This window comes from Hemitrygon akajei, chromosome 14 (assembly GCF_048418815.1).
Source record: "Hemitrygon akajei chromosome 14, sHemAka1.3, whole genome shotgun sequence".
Taxonomy (NCBI): Eukaryota; Metazoa; Chordata; class Chondrichthyes; order Myliobatiformes; family Dasyatidae; genus Hemitrygon; species Hemitrygon akajei.
In genome coordinates this window covers 51,858,372-51,882,567 of record NC_133137.1, presented here as the reverse complement: position 1 = coordinate 51,882,567, position 24,196 = coordinate 51,858,372, and the positions used below count along the sequence as shown (strand labels likewise).

The following is a 24,196-nucleotide window of genomic DNA, read 5'->3' as shown; positions in this document are numbered from 1 at the left end:
CAGGCTTTGGAGCTTCTTGAATGATTGTGTTAAATACTGAGCTGTAGTCAATAAACAGTACCTTGACGTACTGTAAGTATTAGTATTGTTCAGGTGATCCAAAGCTGGGCGAAAAGACAGTGAGATTGAATCTGCTGTATGTTCTACGATTTAGTGAAGTGTCAGAATAGGGACAGGCATCGAGACCAAATGCTCGGGTTTCTCTTTGGACCAAATAAATCATCACTGTTCCTTTATTGCTGTAATATCATTGCCTTAGCTTTAACGAGCATCATCCATGACTCAGGGATTAGCACACTGAATGAGTCAGCCAGTTTATAGGTTCAAGCACTATGTCAGAGACCCGGACACGTAACTCAGGCTGACAGTTTTGTACAGAAATACGGTTGGCATTTTTCACATTGATCAATATCTCATTGACCCTGTCAAGTCAGTATTAAAAAAAAATACCATGGCAAATGTCTAGGTTAATAGTTACTCCTCATCCCTCATCACCATGAAAAGGAATCTCTTATTACATTGGACTTAATCATACACAGTTTGGGCAGTTGCCAGCATGTCCTAACACTGAGTACAACTCCATGGAATGTCTTTGGAATTTGTGTTGTTCTAAAGGTGTAAAGAGAAATAAAATTATATTCTAGGCCTTGTGTTGACTTAATCTGTATTGCTGATGGTGGCTTTCGCAGGGGATTATCTGACAGAGTCATAGAGGGGTACAGACACAAACAGGCCCTTCAGCCCACCAACTTCATGCTGGCCATCAACTACCCATTTACATGAATCCTGCCCTAACCCATTTCAATTTCTCCACATTCTCAGCAACTGCCCCAGACTCACCTACATACCAGGGGCATTTAACAGTGGCCAATTAATCCAGCAAACCACACTTCTTTGGGAAGTGGGAGGAAACTGGTGGTTTTGGTGTGGAGTGTGTAACGTAAGAAGGAGAAAGTGTAGGCTGCGTGCAGGGGTCAGGAGAGAACCCAGTCACGGGGGTCGCCAGCACGTTGTGTGTTTGAATCCTTGGTATTTATCGAAGTCACCAGGACCTCTGTTTACTGCCTTGTGTGACAGAGTGCAAGGATTAATGTTCACTTTCAATTACTCTACAACTCACGTTTGCAGTATTTATCCATCGATTTACTTAAAATTGGCACAGTTTGTTATATTTTGCATATTGGACATTTGTCAGTCTTTGTGCATAGTTTTTCATTGATTCATTGTATATCTTTGTTTACTGGGAATGCCTGCAAGAAAATGAATCTCAAGGTAGTAAATGGTGACATAGACATACTTTAATAATAAATTTACTCTGAACTTTGGGAGGGCACATCAGTTGGCTCCTGAGGTGTTGATCTGGATTAGGAGATCTAGAAAGAATGGACAGGACCCAGGCTGTACATAGGGGAACATTTAAACCCGTACAAACCCCCTGTGCGAACTTGGACTAGGTTTGAGTTCAACACTTATTATTGGGCATTTCTATTATGGTGGGGTTAACTACCATGTAACCCACCTATGAAGGTACATAGATTACATACTGACGTACTTCAGGTAAGGTGATAGTGTAGTAGTTAAGGCACCAGACTGGTACTGACAACACAGAGACTGAACTGACAACACAGAGATCAGCACCTGTGGAATGTAACTTCGTATTACTAATCTGGAATTAGGAAAGGAGAACAGCTACAATTAGTAGCACACAAAAAATGCTGGAGGAACTCAGCAAGTCAGGTAATATCGATGGAGAGGAATAAACAGTCAACGTTTCGGGTCAAGACCCTTCATCAGGACAATTGTATTACAATTACAGCTACAATTAGTAATGATGATCTAAAGCTATTGGCTTGGCTGAAAACCCATACACAATGCCATTCTGGCTAATGCTTGAATCCAAACTCAGCAGAGTGGTTCAGTCTGTAATTTCCTCACACTTTACCCCTTAAGTAGTAAGCCCCAATATCCATTCATCTCCAGGAATCTCTCCCAGTCTCTACAGTTTACCCCCAACTGATACAATTTCTCTCCACCAACCCCCACACTACTGCTGTCCAATTCTCACCACACAAGTGTCAGCAGTGACTTGGTCCCTTGACCCGGCACCACACAGGTGCTGGTTCTTTCTAGCCAGAAAGGTGAGAGCTTTCTGACAGCAGAAGGAGCTTTCCGTAAGAGTTAGTGGAGAACTGACAAGGAGATGATTGGTGCTACTGCATTAGGGAGGATTGGGTTTAATGGCAGATTGGATAAGAGACTTTGGCTACTGACAGTGGAATTATAAACAAAGGAAAGAGCAGGTCTCTAGGGGAGGTTGAGTTTCCAGCAGTTAGCAGAGGCACTTTAAATGGCAGCTCTATTTCATGATGTACCTGCTAGAGGTGCACAAGATGATAAGAGGCATAGATCAAGTGGATAACCAGAGACTTCTTCCCAGGGCAGAAGTGATACAAGAGGCATAATTTTAAGGTAGTTGGAGGAAAGTTTAGGAAAAATGTCAGAGATATGTTTTTTACACAGACTGGTGAGTGTGTGGTGGTGATAGAGGCAGATAAATTAGAGACATTTGAGAAACTCTTTGATAAGCACAGAGATGATAAACAATGGAGGGTTATGTAGGAGGGAAGGGTTAGATTGATCTTAGAGTAGGTTATAAGGTTGGCAGAACATCAAGGGCCTGTACTGGTTTAATGATCTCGGTTCTATTTTCTGTGAAATACTTGTTCCAGTTTATTGACATTTTCTGTTCTACGTTGGCTTCACTGTCAATTAAACTGCAGTAATTGTTGCCAAGCTTGGAACTGCAGTGAACACGATTCCAGTAATAGTGAAGAAATGCAGACCAGATAACCTGATGGCTAATGTAGTTCAGGTCAGGATGTCTGCCCTAGCATGAGAAGTCGGCTCCAGCGGACCGAGCGGATGAGATCAACAGTGAGATCCAACGGCCAAGAAGGTGGTTCTGCAATGCTTCAGGGAGAAGGAAGGGCATGACAAGTCACAGACAAAGTCATGGTCATCTACTGCAGCCAAGTTTGTGATGACAACTCATCCAACTGAACCTGGACTTCCGAGATTGAGAGAGTGGATCTGTGCCAGTGCAGTGGCTTTTCCACTATAGAAACAACAGACAGCCAACAGCATAGGCCAGTATGCTTTGGAAATCACCTTCCCCTTATCTCAGGTGATATCATACAGCACAGAAACAAGCCTGTTAGTACATTAGTGACTGTATTCCATTAGAATTTGCGGAGATATGGTATGTCACCAAAGTCTTGCAAATTTCTACAGATGTACAGTGGGGAGCATTCTAACTGGTTGCATCACCTATTGCGCAGGATTGGAAAAGGCTCCAGAGGGTTGTAGACTTAGCCAGATCCATCATAGGCACAATCCTCCCCACCATTTTCAAGAGGTAATGCACCAAGAAGGCATCCATCTTTAAGGACTCTTGCTATCCTGGGACATGCCCTCTTTTGCTACTACTACTGAGTGCCTGGATACATATACCGGTACTCAACAATTCAGGAACAACTCCTTCCCCTGACCCAGCAGATTTCTGAAGGGTCAATGAACACTGTCTCACTATGCCTATTCATGTTTGCACTGCTTGTTCTTGTAATTTAATGTCTTTGCACTGTACTATTGCTGCAAATCAACAAATGTCATGTCATATGCTTTAAGTTAGTGATCATAAACCCAGATTCTGATCCTTCAGTACTCACCTTCACTAATCCCGTCTTGCTTTTCATGTCCCCCTCCTTCCCCCACCACTTGGCAGGGCTGTCTTTCCCTGAAGCATGGCTCTGGAGGGTTAGCTGGGGTTTACTTACACTACTGTATTGAGTGATCAGAGCCCAGTCTAGGCTGAACAGACATTAGAAGCACATGAGAAACTGAGCCAGGAGTACGTCCTCCACACCTCAAGCTTGTTCTCCCATCTATTAGCACTCTAAACTATGGTTCAGCTCTGTGACCCCGCTATCCCAATCTCTGACCCTTCATGGAAATGGTCAATTCCACAGGTCCACAGCCATTATGAAATGCTTTGAGAGGCTGGTCATGGCACACATTAAATCCAATCTTCCAAACAACCTCAGCCCACAGCAATAAACTTTCTGTAGAAACAGGTCCACAGTGGACAGCATCTCCCTGAGTCTGCACTCATCTGAGGAGTATCTGGACAGCAAAGACCGACATCAGACTGTCGTTTATTGACTACAGTTCCATCTTCAATACTATAATCCCAGGCAAACTCATTGCCAAACTCCAGACCCTGTGAGTCAATGGCTCCCTCTGCATCTAGAACTCTTATAAGGGACATTTCCTCTTCTCACACCAATCTCTCCCCTTCAATGCAATTTAAAACATCCTGACAAAGGATCACTGACCTGAAACATTCACTCTGCTTCTGTCCCCACAGATACTGCCTGACCTGCTGAGTGTTTCCAGCGTCTTCAGTTTTTTTGTGGACTCCCAGCAGCCTCAGTTATTTCCTTTGTGCTTATTTTTCTTTGCACAAAAGAGACCAAAAAGCTCCAGTTGGCTTGTCTGGAGGTTGAAGGCCCAAAGTCTGGAGTCTGCGAGACTGGGAGTCCGGGCCAGGGCCAGGAGGTTGGACGCCTGAAGTCTGCGAGTCTGAGATTCTGCGGCCAAGGAATGGAGGTCGAAGGTTGTTTGTCCTGGGGTTGGAGGCCTGACTGTATCTATGAATAGGTGGGTGGTGGGGTGTGAAAGGGGCTTGTTTTACTGTTGTTGTCTTATTTTGTTATGTTGCTGCTTGTGTTGTTCTGCTGTGCATGGCAGTCATGGAGCGGGGATGTGTGGCGATACTTGCTGGGTGCTCCCAGCACATCCTTGGGTGTGTTGGTATAGCGGGGATGTGTGGCGATACTTGCTGGGTGCTCCCAGCACATCCTTGGGTGTGTTGGTATAGCGGGGATGTGTGGTGATACTTGCTGGGTGCTCCCAGCACATCCTTGGGTGTGTTGGTATAGCGGGGATGTGTGGTGATACTTGCTGGGTGCTCCCAGCACATCCTTGGGTGTGTTGGTATAGCGGGGATGTGTGGTGATACTTGCTGGGTGCTCCCAGCACATCCTTGGGTGTGTTGGTATAGCGGGGATGTGTGGTGATACTTGCTGGGTGCTCCCAGCACATCCTTGAGTGTGTTGGTATTTAACACAAACAATACACTTCACTGTATGTTTCGATCTCCATGTGATAAATAGATCCAAATCTGATCTCAATCTGAATCAAAACTACACACAGTACAATAGCTCTGAATCCCTATGCATTCTTAAGGAAAAATCTCATTGCCACCTACTATTCTCCTGCAGCTGATAAATCTGTACTCCTACACGTTGAATGGCACTTGGAAGGAAGGAATGGGAATAGCAAGGGCAAGAGGTTCAGTGCCTATCCTGATATCCTGACAAAGGACTATTGACCTCAATCATTACCTCTACTTCTCTCCCCACAGACACTGCTTGACCTACTGAGTGTCTCCCGCACTTTCTGTTTTCTTCAGGAAGCAACGCCAGCATTGTCAGAGCTGGACAAGTCATGAAGGGATATTATGTGCAATCGGGAGTCATTTTGGGCACCCTATCTGAGGCAAAATGTGCTGGCCCTGGAGAAGGCCCAGAGGAGGCTCACAAAAATGATCCCAGGTACGAAAGTCTTAACATGTGAGCAGTGTTTGATGTGTTTGGACCTGTACTTGATGGAATTCAGAAGAAAGAGGAGGGGATCTCATTGAAACCTATTGGAAACTGAAAAGCCTGGATCGAATGGATGTGGACAGGATGTTTCCATTTGTGAGAGAGCCCAGGATCCGAGGGCTTCAGAATAGAGGGACATCCCTTTAAAAACTGAGATGAGGAAGAATTTCTTCAGTCAGAGGGTGGTGAATGTGCTCAATGTGTTGCCACAGAGGGCTGTGGAAGCCAAGGCATTGAGTGTATCTAAGGTGGGGATTGATAGGTTCTTGATTAGTAAAGTTAAAGATTACAGGGGGAATGGAGTTGAAAATAAAGCTCAGCCATGATGAAATGGTGGAGCAGCCTTGACAGGCCAAATGGTTTAATTCTGCTCCTATGTTATGGTCTTATGGACATCACTACCACACTGAGGGGTGATTAATGAACCAAATGGATGGATAAACCAAAGTCCTCATTCTCTCTGTCCCTATAGCTGATGTGTCTGTCTCTGTGAGAAGTGGCAGAGGTGATCTCTATGGTGACCGCGTGCAGCAAATCCCCGTTTTCGCATACCCTCCCTTTTATTGTTGCAGGGTTTGGACTTGAAACGTTGACAGTTCCTTTCCTCCTCCTTCCCAACGGACGTTGCTCCACCCGCCAAACTCTCCCAGCAGAGTTTGTGTGGCTCCAGATTCGACCATCTGCACTCTCTTACATCTCCATACCCTGGGACCTGGACTGAAACATTGACGATTTATCTCTCTCCACGGATGCTACTGACTTGCTGAGTTCCTCCACTATTTTGTGTGTGATACCCTCCTCATAACTGCCAGTAGATGGGCGGTACAGGAGTCCAAAGACCCCTACTTAACAGTTTAGTACCAGCTTCTCACCCTTCACAATCAAATTTCTGAGCAGCCCATGATCTCACTAATTTGCTATTCCTCTTCTACACTATTCATTTGCATTATTTTTTATTGTAATATTTTTGTATTACACCCTACTGCTGCCATAAAGCCAGTAAATTTCATGACATAGAGTATGCCAGTGTCAATGAACCTGATGCTGATTCTGGTTCTAACGGGGTTCCTGAGAACGGCTGGGATCTAAATATATTTGGTCACTGGAGGGGAGCACTGGTGGTGGGAGAGGATCACGGGGTTCCTGATAACGGCTGGGATCTGAATGTATTTGGTCACTGGAGGGGAGCACTGGTGGTGGGAGAGGATCACGGGGTTCCTGAGAACGGCTGGGATCTGAATACTTGGTCACTGGAGGGGAGCACTAGTGGTGGGAGAGGATCACGGGGTTCCTGAGAACAGTTGGGATCTGAATGTATTTGGTCACTGGAGGGGAGCACTGGTGGTGGGAGAGGATCACGGGGTTCCTGAGAACGGCTGGGATCTGAATGTATTTGGTCACTGGAGGGGAGCACTGGTGGTGGGAGAGGATCACGGGGTTCCTGAGAACGGCTGGGATCTGAATGTATTTGGTCACTGGAGGGGAGCACTGGTGGTGGGAGAGGATCACGGGGTTCCTGAGAACGGCTGGGATCTGAATACTTGGTCACTGGAGGGGAGCACTGGTGGTGGGAGAGGATCATGGGGTTCCTGAGAACGGCTGGGATCTGAATACTTGGTCACTGGAGGGGAGCACTGGTGGTGGGAGAGGATCACGGGGTTCCTGAGAACGGCTGGGATCTGAATGTATTTGGTCACTGGAGGGGAACACTGGTGGTGGGAGAGGATCACGGGGTTCCTGAGAACGGCTGGGATCTGAATGTATTTGGTCACTGGAGGGGAGCACTGGTGGTGGGAGAGGATCACGGGGTTCCTGAGAACGGCTGGGATCTGAATACTTGGTCACTGGAGGGGAGCACTGGTGGTGGGAGAGGATCACGGGGTTCCTGAGAACGGCTGGGATCTGAATACTTGGTCACTGGAGGGGAGCACTGGTGGTGGGAGAGGATCACGGGGTTCCTGAGAACGGCTGGGATCTGAATGTATTTGGTCACTGGAGGGGAACACTGGTGGTGGGAGAGGATCACGGGGTTCCTGAGAACGGCTGGGATCTGAATGTATTTGGTCACTGGAGGGGAGCACTGGTGGTGGGAGAGGATCACGGGGTTCCTGAGAACGGCTGGGATCTGAATACTTGGTCACTGGAGGGGAGCACTGGTGGTGGGAGAGGATCACGGGGTTCCTGAGAACGGCTGGGATCTGAATGTATTTGGTCACTGGAGGGGAGCACTGGTGGTGGGAGGGGATCACGGGGTTCCTGAGAACGGCTGGGATCTGAATATATTTGGTCACTGGAGGGGAGCACTGGTGGTGGGAGAGGATCACGGGGACAGCAGTGAGGGGAGAAGGAGTAGCCGCTAGCTGACCTGACCGAGGGAGTGATTCTGCTCGGCATTCCAGCTCGGTCCACACTCTGATTGTTCCGTCCTGTATGTACATATGGGATCCATGCCCGGAGAAGGCTCGGAGCGAGCATCAGGAAATGGGATTATGACAGACGGGTACTCGATAGCTGGTGGGCCGAATGACCTTTCTCTGTGCTGAATGACCCTGTTACTCTCTGAACAGAGAATACTGGGAATAGCAGGTTGACGGTCCTGGAAGCACAGATTAGCTATGGTAGGTAAGGCCATTCAGCCTGTTGGGTCAATATGGGCTCTGTATAAGAACAATGGCTCCTCTCCCCAGACTCCTGCAAATTCTTTTCTCTCAGCACTACTCCAGCTCAGTTTCTGAACACTCGCTGTGATCCAGCCTCCGCCACTACCTCGACCTCCCTGCCTCACCTCTGATTCTATTTCCAATCTCTGTCGCTCTCTGTCCCCTGGTCGGTGACCTTATCACGAGTGGGACTAATTATCTGCTCCCTGCATATTCTGCCCGATTTTAAATACCTCAATTGCAACCTCCAAACATCCCCCATTCTGAGGAGAACCACTACTTCCCCAGTCTATCTGCATCTCTCGTCTCTGGATTCATTTTGGTAAAACTCTCTGCCCTTCTCCAAGGTCTTCACGTCTTGAAGAAATGTGGTTAGCATAGATGGGTACTGAATGGACATGATGGGCCTAATAGCCTGTTTCTGTGTTGTATGGCTCCATGACTCTATAAACAGGGAATGGGAAGTGACATGATAAAGGTGTATAAGATGATTAAGAGGCATAGATAGAGTGGACAGCCTGCACCTTTTGCCCAGGCAAAAATGTCCAATATGAAAGGGCATAATTTTAAGGTGGTTAGAGGAAAGTATAGGGGATGTCAGAAGAAGATTTTTTACAGAAGGCATGGAACGTGCTGCCAAGGAAGATAGTGGAGGCAAATACATCAGGGAGATTAATGAAACTCCTGGACACATGGATGAAAGAAAAATGGAGGTTTATGTGGGAGGTAAGGGTTAGATTGATCTTGGAGTAGGTTAAAAGATCGGCCCAACGTTGTGGGCCAAAGGGCCTGTACTGTGTTGTAATGTTCTATCTTCCCAAAAGAGAAAATGTTTCAGGGAGATGACCTGTATCACAGTAGTATGATATCTTTACATTTAGAGCTTGGCATCAGTTATACGAAAGGCCCTTTCCAACTGATCGTCTTTGGACCATGGTCTGCCTTCGTCTTGGTGTTGGGCGATATTAAAAGATGATGGGTCGAGGGAGCCTGATCATCGGACAGCCTGTCCTTCCCATTGTTTCCAGTTAGGTGTGGACAAATGGGGAAAGTCCCTCGCTGATGTTGCACGACCAATCACTCACTGGCGAAAGGGCTTCGTCACTGTGACACAGGGAGCAGAACTTCTTCTGATCCTTATGTAGAGAGGAGCTGACTGCTGACTTTGGAAGGCAGGATTAATCAGAGGTTGAGCAAGGCCCTAGGAAGGGATGGACCTCTGGCCCAGACAGGAACTTGGGTTGGCAGGAGGTGGGAGTGAGAAGCAGCGGAGAACCCAAAGCAGACCCCTAACCTGTGTTAGGCATTCTTTTCCAGATCAATACTACCAAGCTGAGCTACTTAAAATAATCTGAGCAACACATACAAAATGCTGGAGGAACTCAGCAGGCCAGGCAACATCTAAGAAAAGAGGTCAGTCGACGTCTTGGACCGAGATCCTTCAGTAAGACCTACAGTCGATGCTTGGGGCCAAAACCCTTCAGCAGGACAGAATACAGTTGACTGTACTCATTTTGTGTGTGTTGCTCAAATTTCCAGCTTCTGTAGAATTTCTCCTGTTTAAAATAATCTGTCCTTAACTGATTTGATAATGGTATTTAGTTTATTATTGTCATTAGCCATATGTCTGCTGTAGCAGATGACCCTTCCTCCTTAAAATAGTACTTGAAATGTTTTAAATGCTTTTATTTTAAAAATAAATTCTATTCAGAATAAAAAGTATTTACAAAAATAAACCATGCAATTCCTTTTCATTCTTACATTTACAGCCAATACACTGCGTGGTGTTCTATTACATCCCTTGAACCCAATAGGACTGCTGCCACTCATGTAGCCCCTGGGGTGGTTCACCACTATAACTACTCAGGGGCTTCCTCACCCAGCCTGGCTTCTCCCTGTCCAGTAGCGAAACAGCAATACACTATGGTCCTTCCCACCAAGCCCTTGTTGTGGCTTCACCAATCTTCACAGCGTCATTCAGCACATACTCCTGCAGACCTTAACGTGCCAGTTGGCAGCTTTCCTCTACGGACATCTTGATGTGCTGGCAGATCAACACTAAAGGGTATCTTTCACTGAGTTGATGATCTTCCAGCAGCACTTGATGTCTGGCTCTGTGTGTGTCTCTGGGAGCAGCTCATAGATTAGAGAGTCCTCTGTCCCACAGCTGCTCAGGATACACAAGCCCTTGCATCTTTCTCCACACACTCTTTGCAAGCCCAAAGTCCACAAGAGCAGGGCAACCATCTCATCCAGGACCTGAGCCTTAGGTATTCATTTTGTGTGTCTTGCTCAGAGGTAAGTATTTATCATCTATCCCTAAATGTCTGCTGGGAAGAAGTGATGAAAAGATATAAAAAGTGTTCACCCCCCCTTGGAAGTTTTATTGTTTTACACAGTGGATTTAATTAGGGATTTTTGACACTGATCAACAGAAAAGACTCTTTCATGTCAAAGTGAAAACAAACTTCTCAAAATTGGTCTAAATTTATGACAATTATTAAACACAAAATAATTGATTGCATAATTACTCAACCCCTTTAAGTCAATATTTAGTAGATGTACCTTTGGTAGCAATTACAGCCTTGAGTCTGTGTGGATAGGTCTCCATCAGCTTTTCATGTCTGGCACTGCAATTTTCCCTATTCTTCTTTACAAAACTGCTCAAGTTCTGTCAGATTGCATGGGGATCGTGAGTGAACAGCCATTTTCAAGACCAGCCACAAATTCTCAGTTGGATTGAGGTCTAGACTCTGACTTGGCCACTCCAGGACAACTTTGTTGTTTTTAAGCCATTCCTGTGTAGCTTTGGCTTTATGTTTGGGGTCATTGTCTTGCTGGAAAACAAATCTTCTCCCACAATGCATTTCTCTTGCAGACAGCATCATATTTTCCTCCAGAATTTCCCTGTATTTTGCCCCATTCATTTTACCCTCTACCTTCACAAGCCTTCCAGGGCCTGCTGCAGTGAAGCATCCCCACAGCATGATGCGGCCGCCACCACGCTTCATGGAAGGGATGGTGTGTTTTTGATGATGTGCAGTGTTTGGCTTGCACCAAGCATAGCATTTAGTCTGATGTCCAAAAGCTCAGTTTTGATTTCATCAGAGCAGAGAACCTTCTTCCAGCTGACTTCAGAGTCTCTAACATGCCTTCTGGCAAACTTTGGCTGAGATTTCATGTGAGTTTTTCTTTCAATAGTGGCTTTCTCTTTGCCACTCTCCCATAAAGCTGTGACTGGTGAAGCACCCGGGCAATAGTTGTTGTATGTGCATTCTCTCTCATCTTAGCCACTGAAGCTTGTAACTCCTCCAGAGTTGTCATAGGTCTCTTGGTGGCCTCCCTCACTAGTCCCCTTCGTGCACGGTCACTCAGTTTTTGAGGATGGCCTGCTCTCGGCAGATTTACAGCTGTGCCATATTCTTTTCATTCCTTGATGATTGACTTAACTGTACTCCAAGGGATATTCAGTGATTTGTTAATTTTCTTGTATCCATCTCCTGTCTTGTGTCTTTAATAACCTTTTAGTGGAGTTGATTGGAGTGTTCTTTTGTCTTTATGATGTGTTTTTTGCCAAGATACTGACTAACTAGCAGTTGGACCTTCCAGATACCGGTGCACTTGAAACATCTTGACTGCACAAAGATCTCCAAAAACATATTTCCACTTAACTAATTATTTGAGTTCTAAAACCAATTGGGTGCACCAGTGATGATTTGGGCTGTCATATTAAGGGGGGGGGGGGAGAGGCTGAATACTTATGCAATCAATTATTTTGTGTTTTATATTTGTAATTAATTTAGATCAATTTGTAGAGATCTGCTTTTACTTTGACACAAAAGTCTTTTTCTGTTGATCAGTGTCAAAAAAGCCAAATTAAATCCACTGTGGTTCAATGTTGTAAAACAATAAAACATGAAAACTTCCAAGGGAGGGAGAGGAGTGAATACTTTTTATAGGCACCGTATTTCTTTGTTGGGATGATTTGCAGTTTGGGAGATGGGTTGGAAGCAACTTGCAGGTTGTCTTCCCATGTCCCGCACATATAAAATGCTGGAGGAACTCAGCAGGTCAGGCAGTATCTATGGAGGAGAATGAACAGTTGATGTTTCAGATTGAAACCCTTCATACTGTGTGCATGTGGCTGTAGGTCTTTGGCATCTGCAAAATCTCCTGTGTTCCCATGTGCCTGTTGCCCTTGTTGTCCATGGTGGTAGAGATCCAGGTTTAGATGCTGTTGAAGAAGCCGAGGAAATGGACTGCAGTGTATTTTGCAGATGATGCACACTGTGGTCACCGTGCTAGAAAAGCACCAACTGATAGTTGGAATTGGTTTGTTATTGTCACACACAGTATACCAAGATGCAATGAGAAGCTTTGCTTATGTTACACTCGCTTCGCCTAGCGGCTTAATCTAGGGAGTGATAACCCCCCTGCCTGGCCAAATTTAATAAATGTCATTTGGCTGGATGCTGCGTGATATGTCCCACGTTTCAAATCAGTACCCAGAAATAACAAACAGTACACAATATGTGGTTAAACAATTAAGATTTACACCTCTTACTTCGACTATGTGGTTAGTAGAGAAACAAAATATAAAAGAGAAAAGTGCCAATTTTATTAAACAGTCTGTGCACAATCGTTGGAGCTCACTCAGCAAGATCTTCTTTCCACTCTTCGATCTCCTCCGAGCGTCGCCGAGCTCCAGACTCCCAGTCGAGCGGCCCACCGACTCTCTCAAGTTGTCTCTTCACTCCCCTCGCACCTTCTGGCAAAAACCCACAAAACCAACAGCTTCCAGACACGCAAGAAAGAATAACATTTCCCCCATTGGATAGCCAAAGTCCCGCTATCTCTAGTCATAACCCAAACATTGCTGCTACAGAGAAACTATTACCTCAGCAGTGAACATTACAGAGAAGCCATTACACTTACATGTATCCTGACGCATTATTCCTTACAGAAGTACACTGAGGCAGTAAATAAGGAAAGGAACAACAAAAAGCAAACATAGTGTTAGAGTTACAGAGAAAGTGCAGTGCAGCACAGACACATAAAATGCAAGGGCCATGTTGGAGCGGACTGAGACATCATGAGTTTACCTTTGCCATATAAAGGGTCCATTCAAGAGCCTGATAACAATGGGATAGAAGCTGTACTTGATCCTTAATACGTGGTTCAAGCTCCTGTACCACCCACTGGGTGAGAGGGGGGAGAAGAGAGAATGACCAGGGTAGAAGAGGTCCTTGATTATGTTGGCTGCTTTCTAGAGGCAGTGAAAAATGTAGACAGTGTCCATGGAGGGGAGGCTGCTTTGGAGGAGATTCACAAGAATGATTCTGGGAATGAAAGGGTTAACGTGAGGAGCATTTGGTGGTTCTGGGCCTGTACTCACTAAAATTTAGAAAAATGAAGGGGGGATCTCATTGAAACCTATCAAATATTGAAAGGCCTGGATAGAATGGACGTGGAGAGTACTTGGGGAGTCTAGAACCAGAGGGCACAGCCTCAGAATACAATGACTTCCTGTTAGAACAGAGATGAGGAGGAATTTCTTTAGCCAGAGGGTAGTGAATCTGTGAAATTCATTGCTAAGTCATTAGGTATATCTAAAGCAGAGATTGATAGATTTTTGATTAGTAAGAATGTCAAAGGTTATGCGAAGAAGGCAGGAGAATGGGGTTGAGTGGGGTAATAAATCAGCATGATTGAATGGTGGAGCGGATACGATGGATTGACTGGCCTAATTCTGCTCCTATGTCTGATGGTCTGATGGTCTTGTGATTTCCATGATGGTCTGGACTGTGCCTCTGTAGATTCTTTTAGTATTGGGCAGAGGAGTTGCCTACCAAGCTGTGTTGTATATATAGGAGACCATTCAGTCCATCATGTCAATGCTGACACCTAACAGAACAAATCTATTTCCTTTCTATTTATTTCCATGCATTAAATTCTTTTTACACACATCCATCAATTCTCCTTGATTTCTGTTTTTGCCACTTAACTCCACCAGGAGTCTTTTGCAGTCACCAATAACCTGCACATCTTTGGGCTGGGGAAGGAACTGGAGCTCCCAAAGGAAAGCCATGCAGTCACAGGAAGAACATGCAAACTCCACACAGACAGCACCCGAGGTCAGGATTGGGTCACAGGAGTTATGACCTGCTGTACCAATATGCCACCACGTTGACACCATGTTGAAAAGGAAACAAGTATTAGAGAGCAATGAATGGAAATAGTGAACTATATATCCTTAGCTTTACCTGCTAATGTCAACTGAAGTACCTCTGCTTTTGTGTGAATGGGGTCTAATAGGAAGGGCAAACAGATTCAAAAGGAATATTCCAGAACAGCTGGTGAATTTTCACCTTAATGAAGTGTAACTTGCTCTAGGTACACCAAGTGACAGAGAAGGAAAAGTTTACTCAGATACATAGGAGATTCTGCAGTTGCTGGAGGAACTTAGCAAGTCAGGCAGCATCTATGGAGGGAAACGAGCAGCTGATGCTTCGGGCCGAGACCCTTCATCAGATCCTGATAAAGTGTTTTGACCCAAAGCATCTATTTCGTTCCATAGGTGTTGAGAACGTTTCCATTTTCTTTTCAGGTGGGCTATCTTCTCATTCCAACTACACTGTGTGACTCTGAAGAATGCACCGTCAACACATCGATTAGAAGTGGTGCTCTTTAGATCTGTGCAGTCCCAGTCTGCATTGCTGGCCAGATCCTGAAGGTGAAGGAGCAAACCAAACCAGGAAGAGTCATCCCTGGTTCAAAAAGTACAAAAGTGCATGCTGGGAGCAGTGCTAGGCCAGCCTGGTGATGCGATTGGTGAGTGGTTTATAACTGTCACATGTATTGTGGTTTTGCATTCCAGCCATACAGATCATTTCACAATGTCAATACATTGAGCTTATACAAGGGAAAAGCAATAACAGAACGTAACGTGTTAGAACATAGAAAAATACAGCACAGGAACAGATCAAAATGTTGTCTGAACTAATTAATTTAGTAATCAATTGCCCAAGTAAACTAACGTGTTCTGCCTTCATGATGTCCTTATCTTTCCATTCCTGCACATTCTAAAAGCCTCTTGAAAGTCACTATCGTACTTGCCTCCAACACCATCCCAAGCAGCTCATTCCAGTTACGCACCGTTTTCTGAGTAAAAACCTTGCCCTGCACATCTCCTTTGCACTTAACTGCTCCCATCTTAAACGAATGCCCTCTCGTATCAGATATTTTAACCCCAGGAAAAATTTACTAGCCATCTACACTATCTATGCTTCTCATAACCTTATAAACCTCTGTCACGTCTCTGTTCAGCTTCTGGTGACCAGAAAGCAATACTCCAGATGCAGCCTAACTAGAATTTTATAAAACTCTAGACAGAATAAGTCCCTTCCACCACTCCACTATGTCTTGTATGAGCAAGTTAATTCTGAATCCAAACTGCCATTTCCCTGTGGATCCCACACATCTTAATCCTCTGAATGAGTCTCCCATGAGGGACTTACTAAAACCCATGGAGACAACAACCACAGACCTACCTTCATAACCCATCTTTGTCACCTCCTCAAAAAACTCAATCAAAGCCATGATGACTGTCCCTAATTAGTCTGTGGTTTTACAATTGCTTATAAATCCCACCTGTAAGAACCCTCTCTAGTAATTTCAGAGGATCACTGATGTGAGACTCACTAGTCTAAATTATCCAGGATAAGAGTTATAGAGAAAGTGCAATGCAGATAGACAATAAAACGCAAGGACTCTGATGAGGTAGAATGGGAGTTAAGAGTACATCTTATTATGCAAGAGGTCCTAAATAGTCTTACAGATGGTTAGAAGCTGTCCTTCAACCAGGTCCTATGTGCTTTCAGGCTTTAGTATCTTCTGCCTGATGGGAGAGGGAGAAGAGAGAACGTCCAAGCTGGGTGAGGTCTTTGATTATGCCAGCTGCTTTACTGAGGCATCGAGAAATATTGACAGTCCATGGAGGGGAGGCTGGTTTTCATGATGTGCTGAGCTGCAGTTTCTTGCGGTCTTGGGTAGAGCAGTTGCCATATCAATCTGTGATACTTTCTATGGTGCATTTATAACAATTGGTGAGGGCCAATTGAGACATACTGAATTTCTTTAATCTCCTGAGAAGTAGAGGCTCTGGTAAGCTTTCTTGGGTATGGCATTTATATGGTTGGACCAGGACAAGGTAAAAGGTGATGGGGGTTATTCTTGAAGCTCTCAGCTATCTACACCTCAGCACCATTGACTGTGCATCCTTAACATTAAAGTAGCATGTAATAGATTGTGCTAAGCAGTCTCGCAACCCATGTATCAGATTGAAACCCAATGGTCCTGCCATATTTGGTTGTGAATGGTCAAAGTCAAAATAAATTTATTATCGAAGTTTGTATACCATATGTCACCATATATTATCTTGAAATACAATAGAATTTATGAAAAACTATACATAAATTTAAAGCGGAGGTTGATAGGATTTTGATTAATTAGGGCATCAAAGGTTATGGGGAGAAGGCAGGAGAATAGGGTTGAGAGGGATAACAAATCGACCAGGATGGAATGATGGAGCAGACTTGATAGGCCACAGGCTTAATTCTGCTCCTCTGTCTAATGATCTTATGAACAAAGACTGACAAACAACTAATATGCAAAAGAAGATAAATTTTGCAAATAAAAAACAAATCAATAATACTGAGAACATGAGTTGGAGAATCCTTGAAAGTGTGCCTGTAGGTACGCCTAGCAAATTATAGTAAACCTAGCAATTATAGGCCTGTCAGTTTGACATCAGTGGTGGGTAAATTAATGGAAAGTATTCTTAGAGATGGTATATGTAATTATCTGGATAGACAGGGTCTGATTAGGAACAGTCAGCTTGGATTTGTGCGTGAAAGGTCATGTTTGACAAACCTTATTGAATTTTTTGAAGAGGTTACGAGGAAAGTTGACGAGGGTAAAGCAGAGGATGTTGTCTATATGGACTTCAGTAATGCCTTTGACAAGGTTCCGCATGGAAAGTTAGTTAGAAAGGTTCAATCGTTAGGTATTAATATTGAAGTAGCAAAATGGATTCAACAGTGGCTGGATGGGAGATGACAGAGAGTAGTGGTGGATAACTGTTTGTCAGGGTGGAGGCCGGTGACTAGTCGTGTGCCTCAGGGATCTGTACTGGGTCCAATGTTGTTTGTCATATACATTAATGATCTGGATGATGGGGTGGTAAATTGGATTTGTAAGTATGCAGATGATACTAAGGTAGGTGGCATTGTGGATAATGAAGTAGGTTTTCAAAGCTTGCAGAGAGATTTAGGCCAGTTAGAAGAGTGGACTGAAAGATGGCAGATGGAGTTTAATGCTGATAAGTGTGAAGTGCTACATTTTGGTAGGAATAATCCAAATAGGACATACATGGTAAATGGTAGGGCATTGAAGAATGCTGTAGAAGAGAGTGATCTAGGAATAATGGTGCATAGTTCCCTGAAGCTGGAATCTCATGTGGATAGGGTGGTGAAGAAAGCTTTTGGTATGCTGGCCTTTATAAATCAGAGATTTGAGTATAGGATTTGGGATGTAATGTTAAAATTGTACAAGGCATTGGTAAGGCCAAATTTGGAGTATTGTGTACAGTTCTGGTCACCGAATTATAGGAAAGATGTCAACAAAATAGAGAGAGTACAGAGGAGATTTACTAGAATGTTACCTGGGTTTCAGCACCTAAGTTACAGGGAAAGGTTGAACAAGTTAGGTCTTTATTCTTTGGATTGTAGAAGGTTGAGGGGGGACTTGATAGAGGTATTTAAAATTATGAGGGGCATAGATAGATTTGACATGGATAGGCTTTTTCCATTGAGAGTAGGGGAGATTCAAACAAGAGGACATGAGTTGAGAGTTAGAGGGCAAAAGTTTAAGGGTAACACAAGGGGGAATTTCTTTACCTCAGAAAGTGGTAGCTGTGTGGAATGAGCTTCCAGTAGAAGTGGTAGAGGCAGGTTCAGTATTGTCATTTAAAGTAAAATTGGATAGGTATATGGACAGGAAAGGAATGGAGGGTTATGGGTGAATGCGGGCCAGTGGGACTAGGTGAGAGTAAGCGTTCGGCACGGACTAGAAGGGCCGAGATGACCTGTTTCCGTGCTGTAATTGTTATATGGTTATATGGTGAGAGTAAGCGTTCGGCACGGACTAGAAGGGCCGAGATGACCTGTTTCCGTGCTGTAATTGTTATATGGTTGTAGAATCAATTCAGAGTTGAGGCGAGTGGTTCACGAGTCTAACAGTTGTATAGAAATTGTGATGGACAGCTAAACAACTGATTGAGGAGAAAACTTCAGCAACAGCTGGATCCTCAGAGAAGACAGGGTCAGAAATAGGGATGATCATGTCCAATTCCATATGTAATTCCTCAGCACATGAAGCAGTCCATGCTTGCATGCAGCAAGGCCCTGGGAGCGTTCAGACATGAGCCAATAAGTGGGCAATATTTAATCACAAATACTTGTCCTGAAGTATGCTGGATATTGAGAGCGCTTGCATTTTTTTGATGGATCCTATTCCAGCTACCCTGTAGGTATTTAAAGAATGACCCATCAACAAATTGATTAGAAGTGCTGCTAATATTTAGGTCTACAGAGCCTAGCCTGTTTCTGGCCATATGTTTGCTTCCTAAGACATTAAACCAGCGGGGATAATGTCATGCAACTTCACTTCCCCATCACTGAACTGCTCCTACAACTATGGACTCACTTTCAAGGACTCTTCAGCTCATGTTCCTGATATTTATTGTTTATTTATTTATTGTATTTGCACTGTTTGTTGTCTTTTGCATATTGGTCATTTGTCTGTCCTGTTGGGTGTGGTCTTCCATTGATTATATCATGGGTCTTTGATTTACTGAGTATGCCCGCAAGAAGACAAATCTCAGGGTGGTATATGGTGACATATATGTACTTAGATAATAAATTTACTTTGTATAGACTGTCTCACTGTAAACAGGTAAACAGAATTTTATTTCTGACTCTATCTCCATTACTCTCAGGAACAATCTCATCACTTAGAATCCTCAGTTATATTGAAAATATAGATCTGAATTTTGGTCAAAAAAGCACCTTGGCTCAGTCCTGCATTTCAGCAGCAGTTTTCTATGTCAGGATTCGCAAACCGTTGTCCCAGAAGGGTCTCTGATGCTCCAAAATGTTCCGACATTGGAAACTGCATCTGAAATCTGGTTTTCTTCCTAGTATCCCATTGTCCTTACGTAGGGCACGATCTGTCAGGATGGCACACAGAAGTCTTTCACTGTTTGATGGGGTTGTTAAGAAGGCATATGTTGTGTTGGCCTTTATTAGTTGGGTGATTAAGTTCAAGAGCTGTGAGGTAATGTTACAGCTCTATAAAACCCTGGTTAGATCCCACTAGTTATATTGTGTTTCTGTTCTGGTCCCCTCATTCTGGGAAGGGTGTGTAAACATTAGAGAAGGTGCTGAGGAGATTTACCAGGATGCTGCCTGGATTAGAGAGCATGCTTTATGAAGAAAGATTGAGCAAGCTAGAGTTTTTCTCTTTGCAGTGAAGGAGGATGAGAGGAGACTTGATAGAGTTGTACAAGATGATAAGAGGCATAGATTGAGTGGATAGCTAGAGACTTTTTCCTCAGGGTGTGGAAATGGCTAGTTTGGGGGGGGGGGTATAATTTTAAGGTGATTGGAGTGAAGTATAGGGGGTATGTTGGAGGTTTTTTTTTTAAACCCAGAGAGTGGTGGGTGTGTGGAACACCCTGCCAGGTGTAAAGGTAGAGGAAGATACATTAGGGACATTTAAGAAACTCTTCGATAGGCACATGGTGTCAAGAGGGACCGGATGGACCCAAACGCAGGACGCAGGCACTGAAGTACTAGGGGGAGGACAGGATGGGGATGCCATGGCACTTAAGGGTAGCTGGGGTTCAGGCAGATAGAATTCTGGCAGGCGGAGCTGAGCGACTCCCGAAGTCCAGGTTCAGGTAGACAGGCTCCCCGGGTTCAGGCAGACAGGTCCTCGAGGTTCAGGCAGACAGGTAGACAGGTTCCCGGGTTCAGGCAGACAGGTCCTCGAGGTTCAGGCAGACAGGTAGACAGGTTCCCGGGTTCAGGCAGACAGGTCCTCGAGGTTCAGGCAGGCAGGTCCTCGAGGTTCAGGCAGGCAGGTAGACAGGTCCCCGGGTTCAGGCAGGCAGGTTCTCGAGGTTCAGGCAGGCAGGTTCTCGAGGTTCAGGCAGACAGGTCCTCGAGGTTCAGGCAGGCAGGTCCCCAGGTTCAGGCAGGCAGGTAGACAGGTGCCCGGGTTCAGGCAGGCAGGTAGACAGGTCCCCGGGTCCTTGAGGTTCAGGCAGGCAGACAGACAGACAGGTCTAGGTGGCGATAGGCTAGCGGAGAGCCCTCTCTGGGCGGGCCGCATGTATCCTGGGTAGGGGCGCCTCCCAGGTGGAAACACCGGAGGCCTGGGCACGACGCGGACCCCTGGGCTGGTGCAGGCACTATCCCAGAGTTTGGGCGGAAGAGAAGGAGGGGGCAGAACCCCTGCCGGGCCACGGCCCATTGGTCGGATCCGCCCGACGGAGGCAAGGGATAGGAACGGGCAGAACCCCCGCCGGGCCACGGCCCATTGGTCGGATCCGCCCGACGGAGGCAAGGGATAGGAACGGGCAGAACCCCCGCCTGGCCACGGCCCATCAGTCGGATCCGCCCGACGGTGTAGGTTTAGTTTGAGAGGAAGGAGTTTTAAAGGGGTTCTGAGGTGCAAGTTTGGGATTAGTATATGGATGTCCAAAAAAAATTCAACAAGGATGTGAAGGATCAGATGGTCCATTTTCATCCTGTATGATTCCATGATTCAGTGACCCAGTTCTGTGTTGTGGGTCAGCCTGATAAACAGCCAGGATTCACTTGCAAGTCCCTGCCAGCAGTGGGGGAGACTAGCTGGGCACAACATTCACCGGAGGAGCAGTCTGGCCATCTCTGTCCAGACATTGCTTGGGCTGCCAGTGCGAGCGGTGGCAGACAATCCTGTCTTTTCATTGCAGCCGCTTCAGTTTTATACATCCTGCCCAAGTTCATTTGGCTTCAGTTGTTACACATGAAATGCAATGATCAAAATCATCCTCAGGTCACTAGAGCAAAGCACCAAGAAAGATCTTATTTTGTTCCTTTACAGCAGTGGCTTTCTCTCAAAGGCTGCGTGCCTGTCTGGAGTGGCACTCGTGCTCTGAAGCCGCTTGCAGTTTCTTCAGCTCCTGTGCAGCAGTCTGTTGGTGAGAGTGGCTGGGATCAGGCACTGGGAACATTCTCCCTTCTCTCCCTGCACCCCCCACCCAACTCCCATCAGGCAGAAAATACAACAGCCTGAGAACGTGCACGTCCAGGCTGAAGGACAGCTTCTACCCCGCTTTTGAACGGACAACAATAAAGATGAGCTCTTGATCATTGCGGCTCCTGCACCTTGCCTACCCACACCGTACTTTCTCTCTTTTAATCTTTTTATTAGTATTAAAAATATTATGAACAAAATACAATTAAAATATTAATAATGGATTACAAACATATAAACTCCCATTACACATGAAGGAATACATAAACAATGAATACAGTATAAGTAAGCTTTCCCAAACATAAACCATATAGTATATATATGAACAAGGTAAGTCTAGATATTCCATAATATATAATATTAAAAAAAAGAGAAAAAAAATATAAATCTATATATGAAAGTTAACTAATCTACTAATCTAATATCTAAGAAAAAAAACAAAAAAGGAAGAAAAAACTAAAAAAACTAAAAAAAAAGAAAAAAAAGGGCTGTTCATAATATCTCACAAGCATACATAAACATCAATGTCGTCAACTCCGATCCTCTCAACATACATACGATTAAAGCTGAAAAAACCAATAAGCCTGGCACAGGGCCATTACATCATATGAAAATATTGAATAAATGGTCTCCATATCTTTTCAAATTTAATAGAAGTATCAAATACAGCACTTCTAATTTTTTCTAAATTTAGACATAACATAGTTTGAGAAAGCCAATGAAATACCGTGGGAGGATTAATTTCCTTCCAATTCAACAAAATAGATCTTCTAGCCATCAAAGTGAGAAAAGCAATCATTCGACAGGCGGAAGGAGATAAGTGAAGTGAGCCCATCATCGGTATACCAAAAATTTCGGTAATAGGATGGGGTTGTAAATCAATGTTCAGTACCGCCGAAATAATATCAAAAATATCTTTCCAATATTTTTCCAAAATCGGACATGACCAAAACATATGAGTTAAAGACGCGATTTTTGATTGACATCTATCACAAATAGGGTTTATATGAGAATAAAAATGAGCTAATTTATCCTTGGACATATGGGCCCTATTACACCGTACTTTCTCTGTAACTGTAACGCTAATATTGATTTTCCTTAGGTGCTGCCTCATTCTACTTATGGAAGAACTGTCTATGGCATACAAACAAAATATTTTCACTATACCTTGGTGGATGTGACAATAATTAATCAATTTCCAATTACCAATCAATGCTTTTCTTTCCCACATATTGATGCTTACCACCACCTTGACTGTGATGCCTAGGTCCTGAAAACGAATAATAAAAATTCCAAGGGACAATGACTGCAGTGCGTATCATCTACAAAAGTCACTGCAATCCAACAGCATCTGCCAAGCCAGGACCTCCACCCCAAGAAGGACAAAGGCAGCAGGCACAATCAAGATTCAAGATTGTTTGAGGTCATTCACAGTGCACAAGTGTAAAGGAAAATGAGCTTATTGTTACTCTGGATTTGATGCAACACAAAAAAAGGTAAAGAACACAATAAAAACACAATAAATATAAATATATAAGATCGTATATATACATGTGTTAGTTGTATGTACATAAAGGGATGCTAGGTACAGGAGTGTCTGTACATAAGGCAATTCTGACAGCAAATGATAAAGTAGTGATGTTAGAGGGTGTGGAGGGGTGGGTTAGTGGGTGGAGTTGTTGATCAGCCTTACTGCTTGGGGAAGTAACTGATTTAGAGTCTGATGGTCCTAGTGTGGATGCTTCATAGCCTCCTCCCCGATACGAGTGGGACAGTCCGTGAGCAGGGTATCCTGCATGATGTTACAGGCCCTTCTCCAGCATGTTTCTGTATTGGCAGGTAGGCTGGTGTTGGTGATGCATTGGGCAGTTTTGACAACCCATTGTAGAGCTCTTCTGTCTGCTGCAGTGTAACTTGTGTACCATGCAGAGATGCAGCAGGTTAGCAGTGGAAGGACGTGATGTGCCTAGTTCAGCTCTCTTCAGAAATTAGAGATGTAGGTGAGCTTTCTTGTGTTCTGGGAACTGCTTGCATTTCCACTGCTGTGCCACTGATAAAAGTGGTCCAAGTTCTCCTGAAGTTGATAACCATCTCCTTTGTCTTGTTGACATTGAGGAAGAGGTTATTCACCTGGCACCAGGCCTTGAGCTCTTCCACCTCCTCTCTGTAGGCCATCCCACCATTGTAGTGTCACTGGTGAACTTGACAATGTGATTACTCGAGTGTTTGGCTGTCCAGTCGTGTAAGAGCAGAGCATACAGCAGAGGGCTCAGCACACAAACCCTGGGGACACCTGTGTGGAGGATGACGGGTTTGGTATCCTGACTGTCTGGGGTCAGTTGGTTAGGAAGTCCAACATCCTAGCCAATATATCCAGTTGCATAGGGAATATATCACCAGCACTCCATCACTGAATTAAAACCTGGAATTAAAATTTAAACCCACCTAATG

At 44.6% G+C, this 24,196-nt stretch overlaps 1 long non-coding RNA gene across 1 annotated transcript; it reads left to right on the top strand.

Annotated features, from left to right (window-relative positions):
- The first annotated feature begins 4,477 nt into the window (after positions 1–4,477).
- On the top strand, positions 4,478–23,225 carry LOC140738583 (uncharacterized). Its single transcript, XR_012101403.1, has 4 exons — positions 4,478–4,665; positions 5,531–5,672; positions 14,991–15,214; positions 23,013–23,225. It is a non-coding gene; the product is annotated as an uncharacterized lncRNA (long non-coding RNA).
- Positions 23,226–24,196: the final 971 nt, after the last annotated feature.